At 44.1% G+C, this 18,838-nt stretch overlaps 1 pseudogene across 4 annotated transcripts; it reads left to right on the top strand.

Annotated features, from left to right (window-relative positions):
* The first annotated feature begins 332 nt into the window (after positions 1 to 332).
* Positions 333 to 12,864, top strand: LOC129826703 (selenoprotein Pa-like; annotated as a pseudogene). 4 transcript variants are annotated; one of them, XR_008755068.1, is made up of 6 exons: positions 333 to 419; positions 673 to 781; positions 1,873 to 2,097; positions 2,321 to 2,533; positions 10,836 to 10,953; positions 11,051 to 11,698. The product of XR_008755068.1 is annotated as a selenoprotein Pa-like, transcript variant X4 (transcript). The 4 variants fall into 4 exon arrangements; XR_008755067.1 differs by having other exon boundaries at positions 334 to 419; positions 1,876 to 2,097; positions 11,051 to 12,864; XR_008755065.1 differs by having other exon boundaries at positions 334 to 419; positions 11,051 to 12,864.
* The last annotated feature ends 5,974 nt before the right edge of the window (positions 12,865 to 18,838 follow it).

Below are 18,838 nucleotides of genomic sequence, written 5' to 3'. Positions count from 1 at the left end.
AGAAGATTGGAATTTTCATACCATGCTGCAAGACAGTACATGGAACAACTTTGAGATTTTTTGGTGCATTTTTCTGTTCAACTTTACAACACAGTATAGCCTTCATGGTTTGCAAGTCCATACATGCACGCTCTCTCTCCTTTTTGTTAGATTGATCTGTTTTGTGTCAAATTGTTCAGTTAGGCGATCAGGTGATATACTGTACTTGTGCTGACTTGCATAACATGCTGGACACTGGCCAACCCCCACTTCCTCTCCCTCCCCTCACCCCGTTTCTTCACTACTCCTTTTTCACTTCTCCCCTTCAGAGAAAAACAGGATGTCAAAATGTTCTGTTCTTTAACCATTCTGTGGCAGGCTTCACTTTTTCAGGCAAAGGAATGAGACAGAGGTAGTCATATGATCTGCATGCAAATCAAGTGAGATATAGGGACATTTTGATTTACAAGCCTAGTGCGCACAGACATGACAAACAATTACAAAGCAATAATGATGGTTAAAAGTTCACTGTTACTTTCCATGCTATTCTCAAGATATGTGTACTCTCCTTCTCTCTCTCTCTTTTTTTCCTCTCTCTCTCTTTCTCTCTCTATCACACACACATGCAAGATGTGCAGTAGTGCATCTGCACAGAACCCCATCATGAACTTTGTCTTCCTTTCGGGTATACAGGAAAATAACAGTGCGAGTATAAAAGGGGGGAGCAGAGGCAGTTGTTGTTGTTCCAAAAGCTACTGCTAGACAGAGCTGAGCTGACTAAGGAGGGACATTTTAACAGAGGGTAAGTGACTGCAGAATTATTTTGTAACTTGTTGTGCATTCTGATAATACAGAGAACAGCCTACATCTCTCTCTCTTTTCTGTATATAACCTGTGATGCACGATATGAACAAATTGAGATAGTGTTTTGCTATTTAAAAAAATGTTGTTTTTTGATGCTCCGTGCGGCATATATTTAATCATTTCCAGTTGGTTCACAATTAAGTGTTTCTATAGCATTAATATGCAGAGAAAGAGAGAGAACCTTCTGCATTTACCCACCCGTCTCCGAATCTTAATTTTTCTGTTGTTCATCAGTTTGCCTTTGGTTGTGCAATAGAATAAAAATAAACTAAATGAAACAACAAAATGATATCCCTATAATAAAAGGCAAGAAGTGTAAAACATCAGAAATAATTACCTTATATTCTAATCACTAATTTATTTCATATCAGCAGATAAATATATATTTTTTCAAAGTCAGTCAAAACTGGAGAAATGTAACCACTCTCAAATTCATAGACAGAGCTATGGATGCAAGAACTGACCCTCCATAATATGAAAATAATAGTTTTAACCATGTTTTGTGGCTATACAGTGTTTGTTTACATTTACTTTATTTACAAACATTGGTGTAAAGGGTTCTGATGGGCTACGACAGTTGAACTAAGCTCACAAGGCATTTGTAAGGACCAGTACCAAAATATTGTGCACTCACAAATGTAAGTTGCTCTGGGTAAGAGCATCTGCTAAATTACAAAAAATATATATATATATATATATTCTTCAAGAATCAATGGGTACATATAATTAATTTATGAGTCCAAAAATGGATGCAGCAACTGCAGATTGCTCCTTTACCTGCCATTGAAAATACCTAATAAATCAGTTCCTTTTAGAGAAAGAGAAGTAATTTAGGAACATTTGGACACACCCAACGTTTGTACATAGGGAACATCCCCCTCATTCTCTGAGATTGTCAGCTTGAGCTTTCTCTTTAGTGTTGACACAGGAAAGGGACACTGTTCAAATCTTCATTACCTGAGTTGACTCTAACCTTTGTCTTACTTCTTTCTCTCTCTCTGTCTTTCTCTTCTACTCACACACCCTCAGCAGATCGAGCCTGCTGCAAGGCACCGTGATGAAGGCGGGGCTCAGCCTGCTCCTGGCTCTCTGCCTGCTCCCTGGGGGCAGAGCAGAGGGGGAGGGGACCCGCTGTAAGCCACCACCTGGTTGGAGCATTGGGGAGGTGGAGCCAATGAAGGGGGTTATGGGCCAGGTCACGGTGGTGGCCCTCCTTCAGGCCAGTTGATTGTTCTGCTTGGTGCAGGCATCCTTGTAAGTGGACCAGATAGGGCTCTGTTCCATTCCCTTAGCCACTTTCCTACCCTTAGTGGGGTGTGTTTTTTTTTAAAAGAATCTTTAAAATTGACACTTTTCCGGTTGTCAACAGCACATCTCTTTATAGAACGCCCGTTCTTTATTTTGTTATAACATGATTTATTTTGGCCATCTCTCCATATCCTCATTTTTCACTTCCTTGTTGTGTTCCTTTGAGCAGATTGGATGAGCTGCGCCTGAAGCTGGAGGGCCAGGGTCTGGACAATGTGACCTATATGGTGGTGAACCACCAGGCGGACCAGGCCCAGCACCTCCACACGTTGCTGAGCCAGAAACTGTCTGAGAACATCATATTGTACAAACAGGTGCCCAAACAGGATGACGTATGGCAGGCCCTGGCTGGAAAGAAGGATGACTTCCTCATCTATGACAGGTCAGCTCCTTACTGTGGTCTGTCTGTCTGTCTGTCTGTCTGTCTCGTCTGTCTCGTCTGTCTCGTCTGTCTCGTCTGTCTCGTCTGTCTCGTCTGTCTGTCTGTCTGTCTGTCTGTCTGTCTCGTCTGTCTGTCTCGTCTGTCTCGTCTGTCTGGTCTGTCTCGTCTGTCTGTGTCTCGTCTGTCCGTCTGTCCGTCTGTCCGTCTGTCCGTCTGTCCGTCTGTCCGTCTGTCCGTCTGTCTGTCTGTCTGTCTGTCTGTCTGTCTGTCTCGTCTGTCTGTCTGTCTCGTCTGTCTGTCTCTTGCCTGCCTGCGCTTGGTCTGCTCAGAAATACAAAACAGTGCTCAGCATTCTGTCTGTTCCTCTCTCTCTTTCACACACAGTAGCTTGTCTTATACAGTATCATATACATACCTCTTTTTCCTACAGCATGCTGCTGTGTAATCATTAAAGTATCCCTCTCTCTCACTCTCAATTAAATTCAAAGGGATTTATATGCATGGGAAACTGTATGTTTACATTGTCAAAGCAAGTGAAATACAGTGCCTTCAGAAAATGTTCATACCTCTTGACTTATTCCACATGTTGTTGTGCTACAGCCTGAATTCTAAATGTATTCAATTCATTGTTTTCTCTCACCCATCTACACGCAGAAGCCCATAACTACAAAGTGAAAACATGTTTTTAGAAATGTTTGCAAATTTATTGAAAAATGAAATATAAAATTCTCACCCTTGAGTCAATACTTTGTAGAAGCACCTTTGGCAGCGATTACAGCTGTGTCTTTCTGGGAAAGCCTCCAAGAGCTTTCCACACCTGGATTGTGCAACATTTGCCCATTATTCTTTTCAAATTGCTTCAAGCTTCGTCAAATTGGTTGTTGATTGTTGCTAGACAACCATTTTTAAGTCTTGCCATAGATTTTCAAGAAGATTTAAGTCAAACCGATTACTCGGCCACTCAGGAACATTCACTGTCTACTTGGTAAACAACTCCAGTCTAGATTTGGCCTTCTGTTTTAGGTTATTGTCCTGCTGAAAGGTAAATGTATCTCCTAGTGTTCTTTGGAAAGCAGACTAAACCAGGGTTTCCTCTAGGATTTTGCCGGTGCTTAGCTCCATTCCATTTATTTTTCATCCTGAAAAACTCCCCAGTCCTTAACAATTACAATAATACCCATAACATGATGCAGCACACACTGTAATTGAAAATATGGAGAGTGGTACTCAGTTATGTATTAGATTAGTATTGTGGAGTAACTACAATGTTGTTGATCCATCCTCAGTTTTCTCCTATCACAGCCATTAAACTCTGTTACTATTTTAAAGTCACCATTGGCTTCATGGTGAAATTCCTTAGTGGTTTCCTTCCTCTCCGGCAACTGAGTTTTTGTAGTGACTGGGTGTATTGATACATCATCCAAAGTGTAATTAATAACTTCACCATGCTCAAAGGGATATTCAATGTCTTATTTTGTTTTGCATTTACCAATAGGCGCCCTTCTTTGCAAGGCATTGGAAAATCTCGCTGCTCTTTGTGGTTGAATCTGTGTTTGATATTCACTGCTCGACTGAGGGACCTTACAATTGTATATGTGGGGTACAGAGATTAGGTAGTCATTAAAAAATAATGTTAAACACTATTATTGCACACAGAGCAAGTCAATGCAACTTATTATGTGACTTGTTAACCACATTTATACTCCTGAACTTATTTAGACTTGCCATAACAAATGGGCTGAATACTTTAACAATTTCTAAAAACATAATTCCACTTTGACATTATAGGGTATTGTGTGTAGGCCAGTGACACAACATTTAAATTTCATCTATTTTAAATTCAGTCTGAAACACAACAAACTGTGGAAAAAGTCAAGGGGTTTTACAAAAGTGAAATAAACAATCAGAAATGAACAGTAAACATTACACTCACAAAAGATTCAAAAGTATAGAGGCATTTCAGATTTCAGAAAATACATAAACATATATATGGGTTGTATTAACAGTAGTTTGCCCTTTTCTTGTGGCAACAGGTCACACAACTGTTATGGGTTTAAGATGGCACAGTGATGCCATCTGTTGGTAAATGTTTATTACTGCAACTCATGTATTTATACCGGGGTGCTTGAGATACCCGGAAGTGTCATGATGTACAGAACAAGGCTGGTTACTCGCATGAATGTCTCTGTCTCGTCATTTACCATTGGAACAAACATGGTGTCAGAAGAGGGATCACTAACCATGCTTTCCGCAAATTAGAGTAACCTGTTCTGGTTTACCAAACAATTGTTTATTTGAGTAAAATTTCGCCGGAATTGGCTTTAGCTAGAGTGAGTTTGCTAGTTAGCTTCAGTGTTGTTAGCACCGGTTAGACATGGCAGCGAACATTCCCCCTCCCGCCGTTATGAAGCTCAGCGGGGATTGGAGCACGAACTGGGATACGTTTAGAGGTGAATGGGAAGACTATGCGCTAGCAACGGGACTTCTGGAAAAGGACGAAGAGGTAGTGGCTGCCACTTTGAGGACTATAATGGGAACTGAATGCCGACACGTATACAAACACAACCTGAACCTAACAGCAGCTCAGCAAGGTAACGCTATAACTATTCTTGATGCTCTTGAACATTACTTTAAGCCAGCAAAGAACGTCATCTACGAGCGTTATGTTTTTGGTTGTTGCAAACAGGAGAACGGGGAGTCCATTGACAGCTTTGTCACTAGGTTAAGGGAAAAGGCAGCTACATGTGACTATGGTGCTTTAAGAGATGAACTGATCAGAGATAAGATTGTGCTTGGCATAACTGATGAGGGCACCCGCAGACGTTTGCTGAGAGAACGTGACCTGACGCTGGTCTTGGCAGTGGAGACATGCCGTGCAGCAGAGCTTACTGATATACGGATAAGGTCCATGGAGCTAGAAAGGCAACATATGGACAATGTCAATGCTACATTCAGGCAGCCAGTAAAGAAATTCCCCTTTGCCACAGCTAATGCTAATACTACAGCCAACTCTGCAGTAGACAACCCCAATACATGCCGATATTGTGGCATTTCTCATGGACGAGGAAAAGAACACTGCCCAGCCTATGGAAAAATATGCAAATCCTGTGGTACAGCTAATCACTTTGCAAGGGTCTGCATGAAAAGCAAGAGAAAGGAGGGTAAGGTGCACTCTATTGAAACAAACCCAGATGAAGGGAACAACAGCACGGAGGATGTATATGCTAGCGAGTGCATAGGGGCAGTGAAGGCAAAAGGGAAAAAGTGGTTCGTCACTCTGCTACTTAATAATAAACCACAGCAATGCCAGATAGATTCAGGGGCCACATGCAACGTTATGAGCCTTAAAGATAAAAGGAGGCTCGCGCCCAGAGACAATCTCACACAGAGTAGCACCAAGCTGAAACTGTATTCAGGCCAGTTCATGACCTCTTTAGGCCTGTTTGTGACAGAGTGTGTTTTACGTGGCCAGAAACACACCCTTGAGTTTGAAATAGTTGAGGCTAGTCAACAGCCATTACTGTCAGGTTCTACATGCGAGCGCCTTGGGCTTATTAACTTTACCATCCCAGCTGATCTTAACATTATAGATAAAGTCAAGGCTGGGCCCCTGAGCAAGGAGACACTCCTAAGCAAGTACCATGATGTCTTCAACGCCCCGGTCGAGTCAGTTCCCGGGGAAGTCCACTTTGAGTTGGACGCAGCAATCCAGCCTGTCCAGTGTGCACCCCGTAATGTACCAGTGGCCATGAAAGCAGCTACGAAGGCTCAGCTTGACAAATACGAAGCAGATGGCCACATGATATCCGTCACTGAGCCTACAGACTGGATAAGTAATATGGTTATCATCAAGAAACCAGACAAGCTACGGATATGCATTGATCCTAAACACCTCAACCGGGCTCTGCGACGTTCACATTACATTATGCCCACGTTGGAGGATGTTCTTTACAAGCTCCCAAAGGCCAGAATCTTCACGCTCGTGGACGCTAGAGATGCCTTCCTGCAGTGCAAGCTCGACGAGCCCAGCAGCTACATGACCACCTTTTGGACACCCTGGGGCAGGAAGAGGTGGTTGAAGCTTCCGTTTGGTGTCTCCGTGGCTCCAGAGGTGTATCAGCGGAAGCAGCACGAGCTGTTGATGGGACTCAGTGGCGTGGAACCCATAGCAGATGACATCCTCGTAGTGGGCTGTGGGGACAGTGATGAGGAGGCAGAATGTGACCATGACGCCAAGCTGCTGGCCCTGATGGTCAGATGCAGACAGGTCAAGCTAAGACTAAGCATAAAAAAGCTTCAGTTTAAAGTGCCAGAGGTCCGCTTTCATGGGCACATTTTGTCCTCCATCGGATTGAAGGCGGATCCTGAAAAAGTGAAGGCTGTCTTGGAAATGCCCCACCCATCTGACGTGAAGGGAGTGCAGCGCTTCGTCGGATTCGTCACTTACCTGGCCAAATTCCTACCGCGGCTCTCTGAAGTGTGTGAGCCACTAAGGAGGCTCATGGACAAGGACGCCATCTGGCATTGGCTCCCAAAACATGACGCAGCGGTGAGGGAAATAAAAAAACTGGTCACCCAGACACCTGTACTGCGTTACTACAATGTGTCAAAACCTGTCACGATTCAGAGTGACTCAAGCCAGTATGGACTTGGCTGTTGCCTCATGCAGGAGAGCCAGCCTGTGGCATTCGCCTCTAGGGCACTCACCCTAACAGAGCAGAACTATGCCCAGATAGAGAAGGAGTGCCTCAGCATTGTGTTTGCATGCCAACGCTTCCACCACTACCTGTACGGGCGTGACAATATTACCGCAGAGACAGATCACAAGCCCCTTATTGCTATATTCAGCAAGCCTCTTCTGAATGCCCCAAAACGACTGCAGAGCATGCTACTGGCCCTACAAAACTACAACCTCACGGTGGTGTATAAGCCAGGGCCAGAGATGTATGTGAGTGACACGCTCAGCAGGGCTACTGCATCAGGCATTCACACACGCTCCATGCATGAACAACACGCAGTGTGCAGCTTACAAAGAGAGCAAGTGGATGTTGAACACATCAACCAGGCTGACTACCTCAATGTTACGGACCAGCGCCTTATACAAATCAGACAGCACACAGACAGGGACGGACAACTCCAGGAATTGAGGTCTGTGATTATGATGGGCTGGCCCGACTGCAAGGAAGAAACTGCTTTAGCCGTCAGAGAATATTGGCAAGTCAAAGAGGAGCTCAGTGTTCAAAACGGAGTAATATTCATGTGTCAGAGAGTCGTTATTCCCCGGTCTCTGCGCCATGAGATGTTGGCGCGTGTGCACTCAAGTCACATAGGAGGTGAGGCCTGTTACAGACAAGCACGTGACACACTGTATTGGCCAGGAATGCAGAGTGAAATCAAAGACTATGTCAGTAAATGCACAATCTGCAATGAATATGCCATTGAACAACAGAGAGAGACGATGATGTCCCACGAGCTACCGATGCGCCCCTGGCAGATAGTAAGTTTAGATCTCTTCCAGCACAGTGGCAAAGACTTTCTGCTGGTAGTTGATCATTATTCAGACTTTTGGGAGATTGACCTCCTCCCCGACCTCTCAGCAGAGACAACGATCAAACGCTGCAAGGCTCAGTTTGCCCGCTATGGCCAGCCAGATAGGGTAATTTCAGACAATGGACCCCAATTCTCCGGTGTTGAGTTCCGAAAATTTGCTGCAGGATGGGAATTTGAGCACGTCACTTCATCACCACGATACCCAAAAGCTAATGGGAAGGCGGAGTCCGCAGTAAAAATCGCAAAGAACCTCTGCAAAAAGGCTCTGCGAGAGGGCAAAGATGCCTGGAAAGCAATCCTGCAGTGGCGCAATACCCCGACAGAAGGCATGGATAGCAGCCCGGCCCAGCGCCTCATGGCACGGCGCTTAAAAGCAGCTCTGCCAGTAGCCAACACTCTCCTGGAGCCCTGTGTGGTGACTGACGTGCTGGTGAAGCTACGTCACAGAAGACAGGTCTCCAAGTTCATCTACGACAAATCAGCAAAAGACTTACCTGAGCTCAGGGTGGGTGAAACGGTGCGAATGAAGCCACTACCAGGGGACCGGACGGGCCTCTGGAGACTCGGATCCTGTGTACAGAAAGTGGCACCACGCTCCTACTTGGTCGAAGTGAATGGATCATTGTACCGTCGCAACAGGGTTGACCTTCGGATTGCTGAGCCCGCACCTACTCAGAACCCTGATGGTCAAAGGGGTCGCATGACAAAAGACGGAACTCCAGCAATGGTGCCTGAGGCACTGGGCGAAGAGCCAGGTGATCACAGGTCAAGTCACATGGGGCCTGAGGCACTGGGCGAAGAGCCAGGTGATCACAGGTCGGCTGCTCCCTCGCCCATCAATACTCCTCTTAGACTGTCAGGTGACACGCCTGTGCGGGAACCCGCAGTCCTCGCAGACAAGCCCCCTGTCTTTTCACGCTACGGGCGTTTGTCTCAGCCACCAAAAAGACTTAATCTGTAGGTTTCCCATCAGGGTTGACAGAAAGAGAAAAGAAAAAAAAAAAGTAAAGAGACTATCAAAATGTGTTAAGTTGTTATCTGAGAAAAAAAAAAAAAAAAAAAAACTAAACTGTTCATGTTGGAAACTATTACTAGGTTTGTTTTGTTAATGAATTGACACCTCCTGTCCTATTTTATTAAAGGGAAGATGTTATGGGTTTAAGATGGCACAGTGATGCCATCTGTTGGTAAATGTTTATTACTGCAACTCATGTATTTATACCGGGGTGCTTGAGATACCCGGAAGTGTCATGATGTACAGAACAAGGCTGGTTACTCGCATGAATGTCTCTGTCTCGTCATTTACCATTGGAACAAACAACAACTTGCTGATGTGATAGCACTCTATGGTATTTCACTTAATTTGTTTTCTAATTCTTTGTGGATCTGTGTAATCTGAGGGAAATATGTGTCTCTAATATGGCCATACATTTGGCAGGAGGTTAGGAAGTGCAGCTCAGTTTCCATCTCATTTTGTGGGCAGTGCCTGTCTTCTCTCGAGAGCCAGGTCTTCCTACGGTGGCATCTCTCAACAGCAAGGCTATGCTCACTGAGTCTGTACATAGTCAAAGCTTTCGTTAATTTTGGGTCAGTCACTCAGTTATTTTCCAACTGTGTACTCTCTGATTAGGGCCAAATAGCATTCCAGTTTGCTCAGTTTTTTAGTAAATTCTTTCCAATGTGTCAAATAATGATCTTTTAATTTTCAAATGATTTGGTTGGGTCTAATTGTGTTGCTGTCCTGGGGCTCTGTGGGGTCTGTTTGTGTTTGTGAACAGAGCCCCAGGACCAGCTTTCCTAGGGGACTCTTCTCCAGGTTCATCTCTCTGTAGGTGATGGCTTTGTTATGGAAGGTTTGGGAATCGCTTTCGTTAAGGTGGTTGTAGAATTAACAGCTAATTCCTGGGTTTTGATAATTAGCGGGTATCCTCCTAATTCTGCTCTCCATGTGTTATTGGTGTTTTACATTGTACACGGAGGAGGTTTTTGTAGAATTATGCAATTAGTCTCATTTTGGTATTTGTCCAATTTTGTGAATTCTTGGTTGGTGAGCGGACACCAGACCTCACAACCATAAAGGATAATGGGTTCTATAACTGATTCAAGTATTTTTAGCCAGATTCTAACTGGAGTTTTATGATCCTTTTGATGTCATAGAATGCCCTTCTTGCCTTGTCTCTCAAATTGTTCATAGCTTTGTGGAAGTTACCTGTGGTGCTGATGTTTAGGCCAAGGTATGTATAGTTTTTTGTGTGCTCTAGGGCAACCGTGTCTAGATGGAATTTGTATTTGTGGTCTTAGCATCTGGATCTGGATTGGAACACCAATATTTTTGTCCTACTGAGATTCACTGTCAGGGCGCAGGTCTGTTAATGATAATCCAGAGGATTTTCCCAAGGTTGCTGTTGATGCATATGCCACGGTAGTTATTGGGGTCAAATTTGTCTCCACTTTTGTGGATTGGGGTGATCATTAGTTGGTTCCAAATATTAGGGAAGATGCCAGAGCTGAGGATCACGTTAAAGAGTTTAAGTATAGCCACTTAGAATTTGTGGTCTGCATATTTTATCATTTTATTTAGGATACCATAAACACCATAGACCTTTTTGGATTGGAGGTTTTGTATTTTGTCCTGTAGTTCATTCAATGTAATTGAAGAATCCAGTGTGTTCTGCTAGTCTTTAATAGCTGATTCTAAGATGTGTAATTGATCATGTATATGCTTTTGTCTCTCTCTCTCTGTCTCTCTCAGGTGTGGTCGTCTGACCCACCATATCTTCCTCCCCTTTTCCATCCTGGGTACTCCCTACGTAGAGAACGCCATTAAGGAGACCTACTGCCAACGCATCTGTGGGGACTGCACGTATGAGGTACACACTCTCACACACAATCGGTATGTCTGTGTTAGTATGTGGGAATTAGTTCTATGACAAACCATCCAACACCCATCCTCCTTCTCACACACAGAGCACAGAGATCCCAGCAGAGTGCAACAGGATGGTAGAGGTAAAGCCTGAGGGAGAAGAGAAGCCAGTCACTGGAGGGGATACACCTCACGGTGGACGCGGCCATCATCACCATGGCAATGGGCACGGTCACCATGGCAAAAGCCATGGTCACGGTCACCATGGCGAGAGTGAGGTGGGGCGCGATCACGGTCGTGGCCATGGGGTGGAGCAGCAGCAACACCAACATGGTGCTGAGGGGCTCCACCATGGCCAGGCCCATGGCCAATTGCACGTTGGTCAGGAGCATATGGGTCAGCAGCCCAAGGAGGCGCAGGAAGGGCATACTATGCAGAGACCCTGAGTGAAGGGGAGGGCCAGGTGAAAGGCGGAGCTCAGTTGACATTGGAAGGAGGGGTCTGATATAAGTCCCTCCTCCAAGGTCAGCTGATGCTGACACTGACGGGGGCTGTTTGGCAATGGGGTGAGCAACGAGCCAATCGGGCTCTGACACTGTGATGAGGCGCTGCCCGCCTCCTGACAGTGACAGGGACTGATGGGCGACTCCACCAATCACATCAGGGAGACCTGACAGTGACGCTCGCCCCCCGCTGACTGACAGCAGCCTCCGCCAGTGATGTCAGCCTGATCCCCGGGTGTTGAAACCTGAGGCTGAGAGCAGTTGTAAGCAAGTTGTGAAAGTTACCTTGCTTATAGGCCTCATATTAACATCTGTGAGACCAACACCGGGGCAAAGCGCTCATACCATCTTACCAACTAGTATTGCTCCGGTACTGTAAAGCCACACTTGATAGAGAGGGATGGAGGAATACATTGGGTCTGGTAGAAGAATGCTAAGCCTAAACCTATTACGATATGGGGAACAGGATGGTATTTGAGATGTACCCAAAGAGATAGTATGACATCAAGGAAGGTAGCCTCCACCCTCTCTCTCTCTATCAGTGCGTTGGTGTCACCCTCCCGGAAGTGTATGGGGTGACTATGTTGACGTTTCTCCCCCTCCGTTTTGCTCCCTCCATCCAAAATGAAGGCAGGCACAGAAACTACGCTTTAGTGGTGTCTGTCTGATGTCCGGCTGGGGAGAGGGGAGGGAGAGGGCCATCCAATATGACCACCCCCTAAAGTTCAAAGTTCACAATATCGAGAGCTTTGGATGGAGTATGAAGGAGTAGCGGCCAATGTTGAAATAAACTGACATCATGGCCAGAAATGAAAGATTTAAACCAAAGTTAGACATTGTTATATTCAGCGTTAGTTATACATTGTTATATTCAGCGTTAGTTAGACATTGTTATATTCAGCGTTAGCAAAACAAATTTGGTTAAAATACATCATTGATAGAGTAAGATTTTTCTATTATGACCCCATCAACCTTTTCAACTTTTTCTTCAACTAAAAATCTAATGTCACTCCTTTCAAGCAACCACATTTATTTTTACTTTTGAATTAACGCTGTTTATTAAAGCAGTAGTATGTTTTGTAGACAAAATTCAATATTCACAGTTGTAATAATGTGTGTTTAGTTTTCCATTTTTCTGTCACTGTTATTGCTGTTGGCAATATTACACACATATCTATAATGCACTGTTTGTGAACTAACAAAACAAAGTGACCACTTTTCAACTAACAAAACCAGCTGGAATGAAGGTGGGTAGAGAGAAATATTGAATATACTGTACTTAATGAAGGTCTCTGGGGAAGACTACGGTCACCTAGAACACCCTATGCTTTGTACAGAGCAAATTCTTTCTGACTGTGGAGTGTAGGTGGTGGAACATGTAAGAAAATATCAATAAAGAATGGTTGATGCACTCATATTGCACTATGTGGTTTCTCTCTCTCTCTCTATATATATATATACATTATATATCTTCCCTCTCTCTCTCTCTATATATATATATATATATATATCTTCACTCTCTCTATTTATATATATATATAAATATATACATATATCTTCTCTCTCTCTACTCTCTATCTATTTATCTCTCTCTATATATACATTTTTCTTTCTTTCATCACATTCCCAGTGGGTCAGAAGTTTACATACACTCAATTAGTATTTGGTAGCATTGCCTTTAAATTGTTTAACTTGGGTTAAACATTTCGGGTAGCCTTCCACAAGCTTCCCAAAATAAGTTGGGTGAATTTTGGCCCATTCCTCCTGACAGAGCTGGTGTAATTGAGTCAGGTTTGTAGGCCTCCTAGTTCGCACACGCTTTTTCAGTTCTGCCCACACATTTTCTATAGGATTGAGGTCAGGGCTTTCAAATCAAAGTTTATTTGTCACGTGCGCTGAATACAACAGGCTCTAACCAATAGTGCAAAAAAAGGTATTAGGTGAACAATAGGTAGGTAAAGAAATAAAACAACAGTAAAAAGACAGGCTATATTCAGTAGTGAGGCTATAGAAGTAGCGAGGCTACGTACAGACACCGGTTAGTCAGGCTGATTGAGGTAGTATGTACATGTAGATATGGTTAAAGTGACTATGCATATATGATGAACAGAGAGTAGCAGTAGCGTAAAAGAGGGGTTGGCGGGTGGTGGGTGGTGGGACACAATGTAGATTGACCCGTTAGCCAATGTGCGGGAGCACTGGTTGGTAGGCCCAATTGAGGTAGTATGTACATGAATGTATAGTTAAAGTGACTATGCATATATGATAAACAGAGAGTACCAGCAGCGTAAAAAGAGGGGTTTGGAGGGGGGGAGGCAGACAATGCAAATAGTCCAGGTAGCCATTTGATTACCTGTTCAGGAGTCTTATGGCTTGGGGGTAAAAACTGTTGAGAAGCATTTTTGTCCTAGACTTGGCACTTGCCATGCGGTAGTAGAGAGAACAGTCTATGACTGGGGTGGCTGGGGTCTTAGACAATGTTTAGGGCCTTCCTCTGATACCGCCTGGTGTAGAGGTCCTGGATGGCAGGCAGCTTAGCCCCAGTGATGTACTGAAAACCTGCTCCAGAGTGCTCAAGACCTCAGACTGGGGCGAAGGTTCACCTTCCAACAGGACAACGACCCTAAGCACACAGTCAAGACAAGGCAGGAGTGGCCTTGGGACAAGTCTCTGAATGTCCTTGAGTAGCCCAGCCAGAGCCTGGACTTGAACCCGATCAGAATCTCTGGAGAGACTTGATATTAGCTCTGCAGTGACGCTCCCCATCCAACCTGACTGAGCTTGAGAGGATCTGCAGAGAAGAATGGGAGTAACTCCTCAAATACAGGTGTGCCAAGCTTGCAGCATCATACCCAAGAAGACTCAATGCTGTGATCGCTGGTAAAGGTGCTTCAACAAAGTACTGAGTAAAGGTTCTGAATACTTAATTTTGCAAACGATTGAATCCATTTTAGAATAAGGCTGTAACGTAATGAAATGTGGAAAGAGTGAAGGGGTCTGAATACTTACCGAATCTTTAAAACTTGATTGCTGATAAACAAAACATTTAGGGACTATATCAACTATGGACTACTGAAATAAAATACAAGATAACATTTTCCTTTAAGTGTGTTAAGGGGTGTTGGCCGCGCCCAATAATTGGCAACACCTACTAATTGGCCACATCGATCTTAATGAGTGCTTGTTTCCTTTGAAACGGAGTCTGTTTAAATAGACTAAAATGAACAGCTTTGTATGAGTAAAAACATGGCATGCCTGCTCCATCCTGGTGACAGATAATGGACTAATTACATGGATAAAGATCAGAAGATTATAGGTCATGCTCTCACTGATGCTGTGTCACAAAAAAAAAGAAATGTGTTTGTATGATAAATGCCTAAGGAAATTAATTTCCATGTGTCCCAACTGTGCTTGGAGTTTAAAAAAGTTAACCCAAAATAAGATAGCAGTGTTATTAAAAGTTTCATTAAAACATTCAGTGAAAGTTAAAGTTTTAAGTAAGTTATTTAAAAACCTCTCAATAACCTTTAACTTCCATTCTTAAAGCGTTAATAAAACCTCCCATGGAAACGTTCAAGAGTAAAACATTCTCAGAACCTCCCTACAACCTAAAAATCAACATGCCCAGAAAAAAGGTGAAATTTTCACTTCTGTTCTCAGAACGTTTAAAAAACATTTTGTTTTACCGGTCAGGAAACGTATGGCTTCGTTCCCACAACCAATGTGAAACCAAAAACATACAGTACCAGTCAAACGTTTGGACACACCTACTCATTCAAGGGTTTTTCATTATTTCTACATTGTGAAGCTGGTTGAGAGAATGCCAAGAGTGTACAAAGCTGTCGTCAAAGTAAAGGGTGGCTAATTTGAAGAATCTCAAATATAAAATAGATTTAGATTTGTTTAACACTTTTTTGGTTGCTACATGATTCCATGTGTGTTATTTCATAGTTAGATGTCTTCAATATTATTCTACTTCTAATAAACCAAATGTGCTAGCTGGGAAGTAATTTGAGAAGCCCTTCAGAGTGGTTTGACTGTCAAAGGAATTTGGCATGTCACCTACTGTACAAGTGTCTAGTTCTTTAACACCTGACTCACATGTTAGTCAAGTAGTGGAAGTCATATTACTACAAACATGTATCACGGTAATAATCATGTACAACTTTTTACAACTATTCAAACAAAACAGTAAACAGTAAAGCACTCCCAGAAACATTTTTTGTTGTTGCCTGCAATTCAGAACCATTAACACCAGATGGCAAAGGAGATCCGTTAAAGGTCCCAGAGCTCTCCCTTGCACAGGCCATCCTGCTCATTGCCAGAGCGCGTCTCTTTGTGTAAGCAGCCTGTAGACTAGTTATACCAGAAAACTGGGCAGTGTTCCTTCTCCTTTGCACAGACGACTGGGTTCACAAATTACATTCCTGGGAGGAACATTGCTTTCAAAGTGAGTCAACTCCGTCTCTGTCTCTACATATTACAGGCCTAGGCATAATACTGCTGTAGTAGGCTAATAATCATTTAATTAATAAAAGTGATGTTCCTACTCTAATTATTTGTATAAAGAAACCCACTTTTCAAATATTTTTGGCCCTTCAATGTCATCCTCACTGAATTCTCATAGTTAACAAACCACACATCAATCAAAACAGACTTTTCAACTGTGACCAGGAGGTTACCTTTGCGTGACCAGTGTGACCAGGAGGTTACCTTCGTGTGATCAGTGTGACCAGGAGGTTACCTTTGTGTGATCAGTGTGACCAGGAGGTTACCTTTGTGTGATCAGTGTGACCAGGAGGTTACCTTTGTGTGATCAGTGTGACCAGGAGGTTACCTTTGTGTGATCAGTGTGACCAGGAGGTTACCTTTGTGTGATCAGTGTGACCAGGAGGTTACCTTCGTGTGATCAGTGTGACCAGGAGGTTACCTTCGTGTGATCAGTGTGACCAGGAGGTTACCTTTGTGTGATCAGTGTGACCAGGAGGTTACCTTTGTGTGACCAGTGTGACCAGGAGGTTACCTTTGTGTGACCAGTGTGACCACGAGGTTACCTTCGTGTGATCAGTGTGACCAGGAGGTTACCTTTGTGTGATCAGTGTGACCAGGAGGTTACCTTTGTGTGATCAGTGTGACCAGGAGGTTACCTTTGTGTGATCAGTGTGACCAGGAGGTTACCTTTGTGTGATCAGTGTGACCAGGAGGTTACCTTTGTGTGATCAGTGTGACCAGGAGGTTACCTTTGTGTGATCAGTGTGACCAGGAGGTTACCTTCGTGTGATCAGTGTGACCAGGAGGTTACCTTCGTGTGATCAGTGTGACCAGGAGGTTACCTTTGTGTGATCAGTGTGACCAGGAGGTTACCTTTGTGTGACCAGTGTGACCAGGAGGTTACCTTTGTGTGACCAGTGTGACCACGAGGTTACCTTCGTGTGATCAGTGTGACCAACTGCAAAAAGTGTTCTTTCTCTTTCTTTCCTCAAGTTAACACGGCAGCATGTATTGCCTTACCTCTGAGGACTAAACTGGGATTCTACACAGCACATAGTGTATAAAACATCAGGAACACCTTCCTAATATTGACCTGCATCCCCTTTTGCAATCAGAACAGCCTCAGTTCATCTGAGCATTGACTCTACAAGGTGTTGACTCCAAAGCTTCTGACAGTTCTGTCAAGTTGGCTGGTAGTGGATCTCTACTCTGAATAGCTTGTTCCATCTCATCCCACAGATGCTCAATTGGATTGAGATCTGGTGACTGGGCAGGCCACTGCAGTAAGCTGAATTCACTATCATGTTTGTGGAACCATTCCTGGACAATCCTAGCCTTGTGGCATGGGACATTATTCTGCTGAAAAAAATGTGGAGATGGATACACTGCTGTCAGGATTGGCGATGATGTTCAGACATCATGTGGTATTCAAACGTTGCTCCACTTTTATCAAGGGGCCCAATGTGTGCCATGAAAACACACCCCACACCATCAGCCTGCAATGTTGACACCCGGCATGATGGCTGCATATCCTCATATGGTTCTCCATACCCTAGTCCTCCCATCAGCGTGAAACAGCAAGAACCGGGATTCATCAGACCAGGCAATGTTTTTTCAATTGTCCAGTGTTTTCGTTCCTTAGCCCACTGCAACCCCAGTGTCTTGTTTTTTGTCAGAAAGAAGTGGAACTCCGTAAAGTCGTCGGCTGTCATACCCCATTCGTGTCAAAGTACGACGAGTTGTTTATCCTTGTTTGCGTCTTTGGGCACCAATGTTGTCCTGGACTGTCAGTTGACTAACTGTAGCCCGTCTGTTGCTCTGCACAATTCGTGTCAGCCTCTTTCGTCAATGACACATTTTCGACCACTGGCATGCCGTTGGCAGGATGACCTTTGGGTGGTGGACCATTCTTGATACACATGGGAAACTGTTGAGCGTGAAAAAACGAGCAGTGTTGCAGTTCCTGACACACTCAAAACGGTGTGCTTGGCACCGACTACCATACCCCGTTCAAAGGCACTTAAATCTTGTCTTGCCCATTTACCATCTAAATGGCACACATATGCAATCAATGTTTCAATTGTCTCAAGGCTTAAAAATCCTTCTTTAACCTGCCTCCTCCCCTTCATCTACACTGATTGAAGTGGGTTTAACAGGTGACATCAATAAGGGATCATAGATTTCACCTGGTCAGTCTGTCATTGAAAGAGCAGGTGTTCCTAATGTTTGTACACTCAGTGTACTTAGGAGTTTATGTAATGGGGTCAAGGCATCCTCTTCCACCTTTAAAAAGCATATTCCAGAAGCGTCTCTGCACAGCAACTGTAATGGAGCTGAATAACCATTGAGACTGCTCCTCTAAGAAGGTCAACAAGCAAGCAGAGGCAATAAACGAGTGCTGTGTGGGCAGATAGCGTGGGCGTAATTGGCCTGAAGATCCAATACAGGGGGAGCAGTGACTTATGGGTAATTACCTGCAATGTCCTGGGACGCAGACCTGTGAGTGGCTGGCTCTCTGATCCAATCAGCCCCACACTGAGCAGCTGGGTACACAGGCTCTGTCTAATTGGCCAATCTGTTGTCCTCTCGACACAGGGCTGCTTCCAGGATGCTTCCTGATCCACTTAGCGCCGGAGAGACCCACACAGATGCATGGACAAACGCGCGAGCACGCACACACTCTTTATTCCTTGCTGTGTAGAGCATTTACTGAATCAACACCCTCCACTGTCACAGCACATTGTGAACTCATCCTGAGTGACCTAAAATGTGGAATATCACGCTCCTATTTCATCTGCATCAGAAGGTTTAATGGCCCATGCATTCTGGCCTTTAAATCTACACTCAGGCATGACCTTCTTAAGTAGTGTGAGAAATCAACAACAATGTACAAATACC

Source organism: Salvelinus fontinalis, chromosome 28 (genome assembly GCF_029448725.1).
Source record: "Salvelinus fontinalis isolate EN_2023a chromosome 28, ASM2944872v1, whole genome shotgun sequence".
Taxonomy (NCBI): domain Eukaryota; kingdom Metazoa; phylum Chordata; class Actinopteri; order Salmoniformes; family Salmonidae; genus Salvelinus; species Salvelinus fontinalis.
Note: the sequence above shows the minus strand (reverse complement) of the source record. Positions and strands in the feature narration are given on the sequence as shown.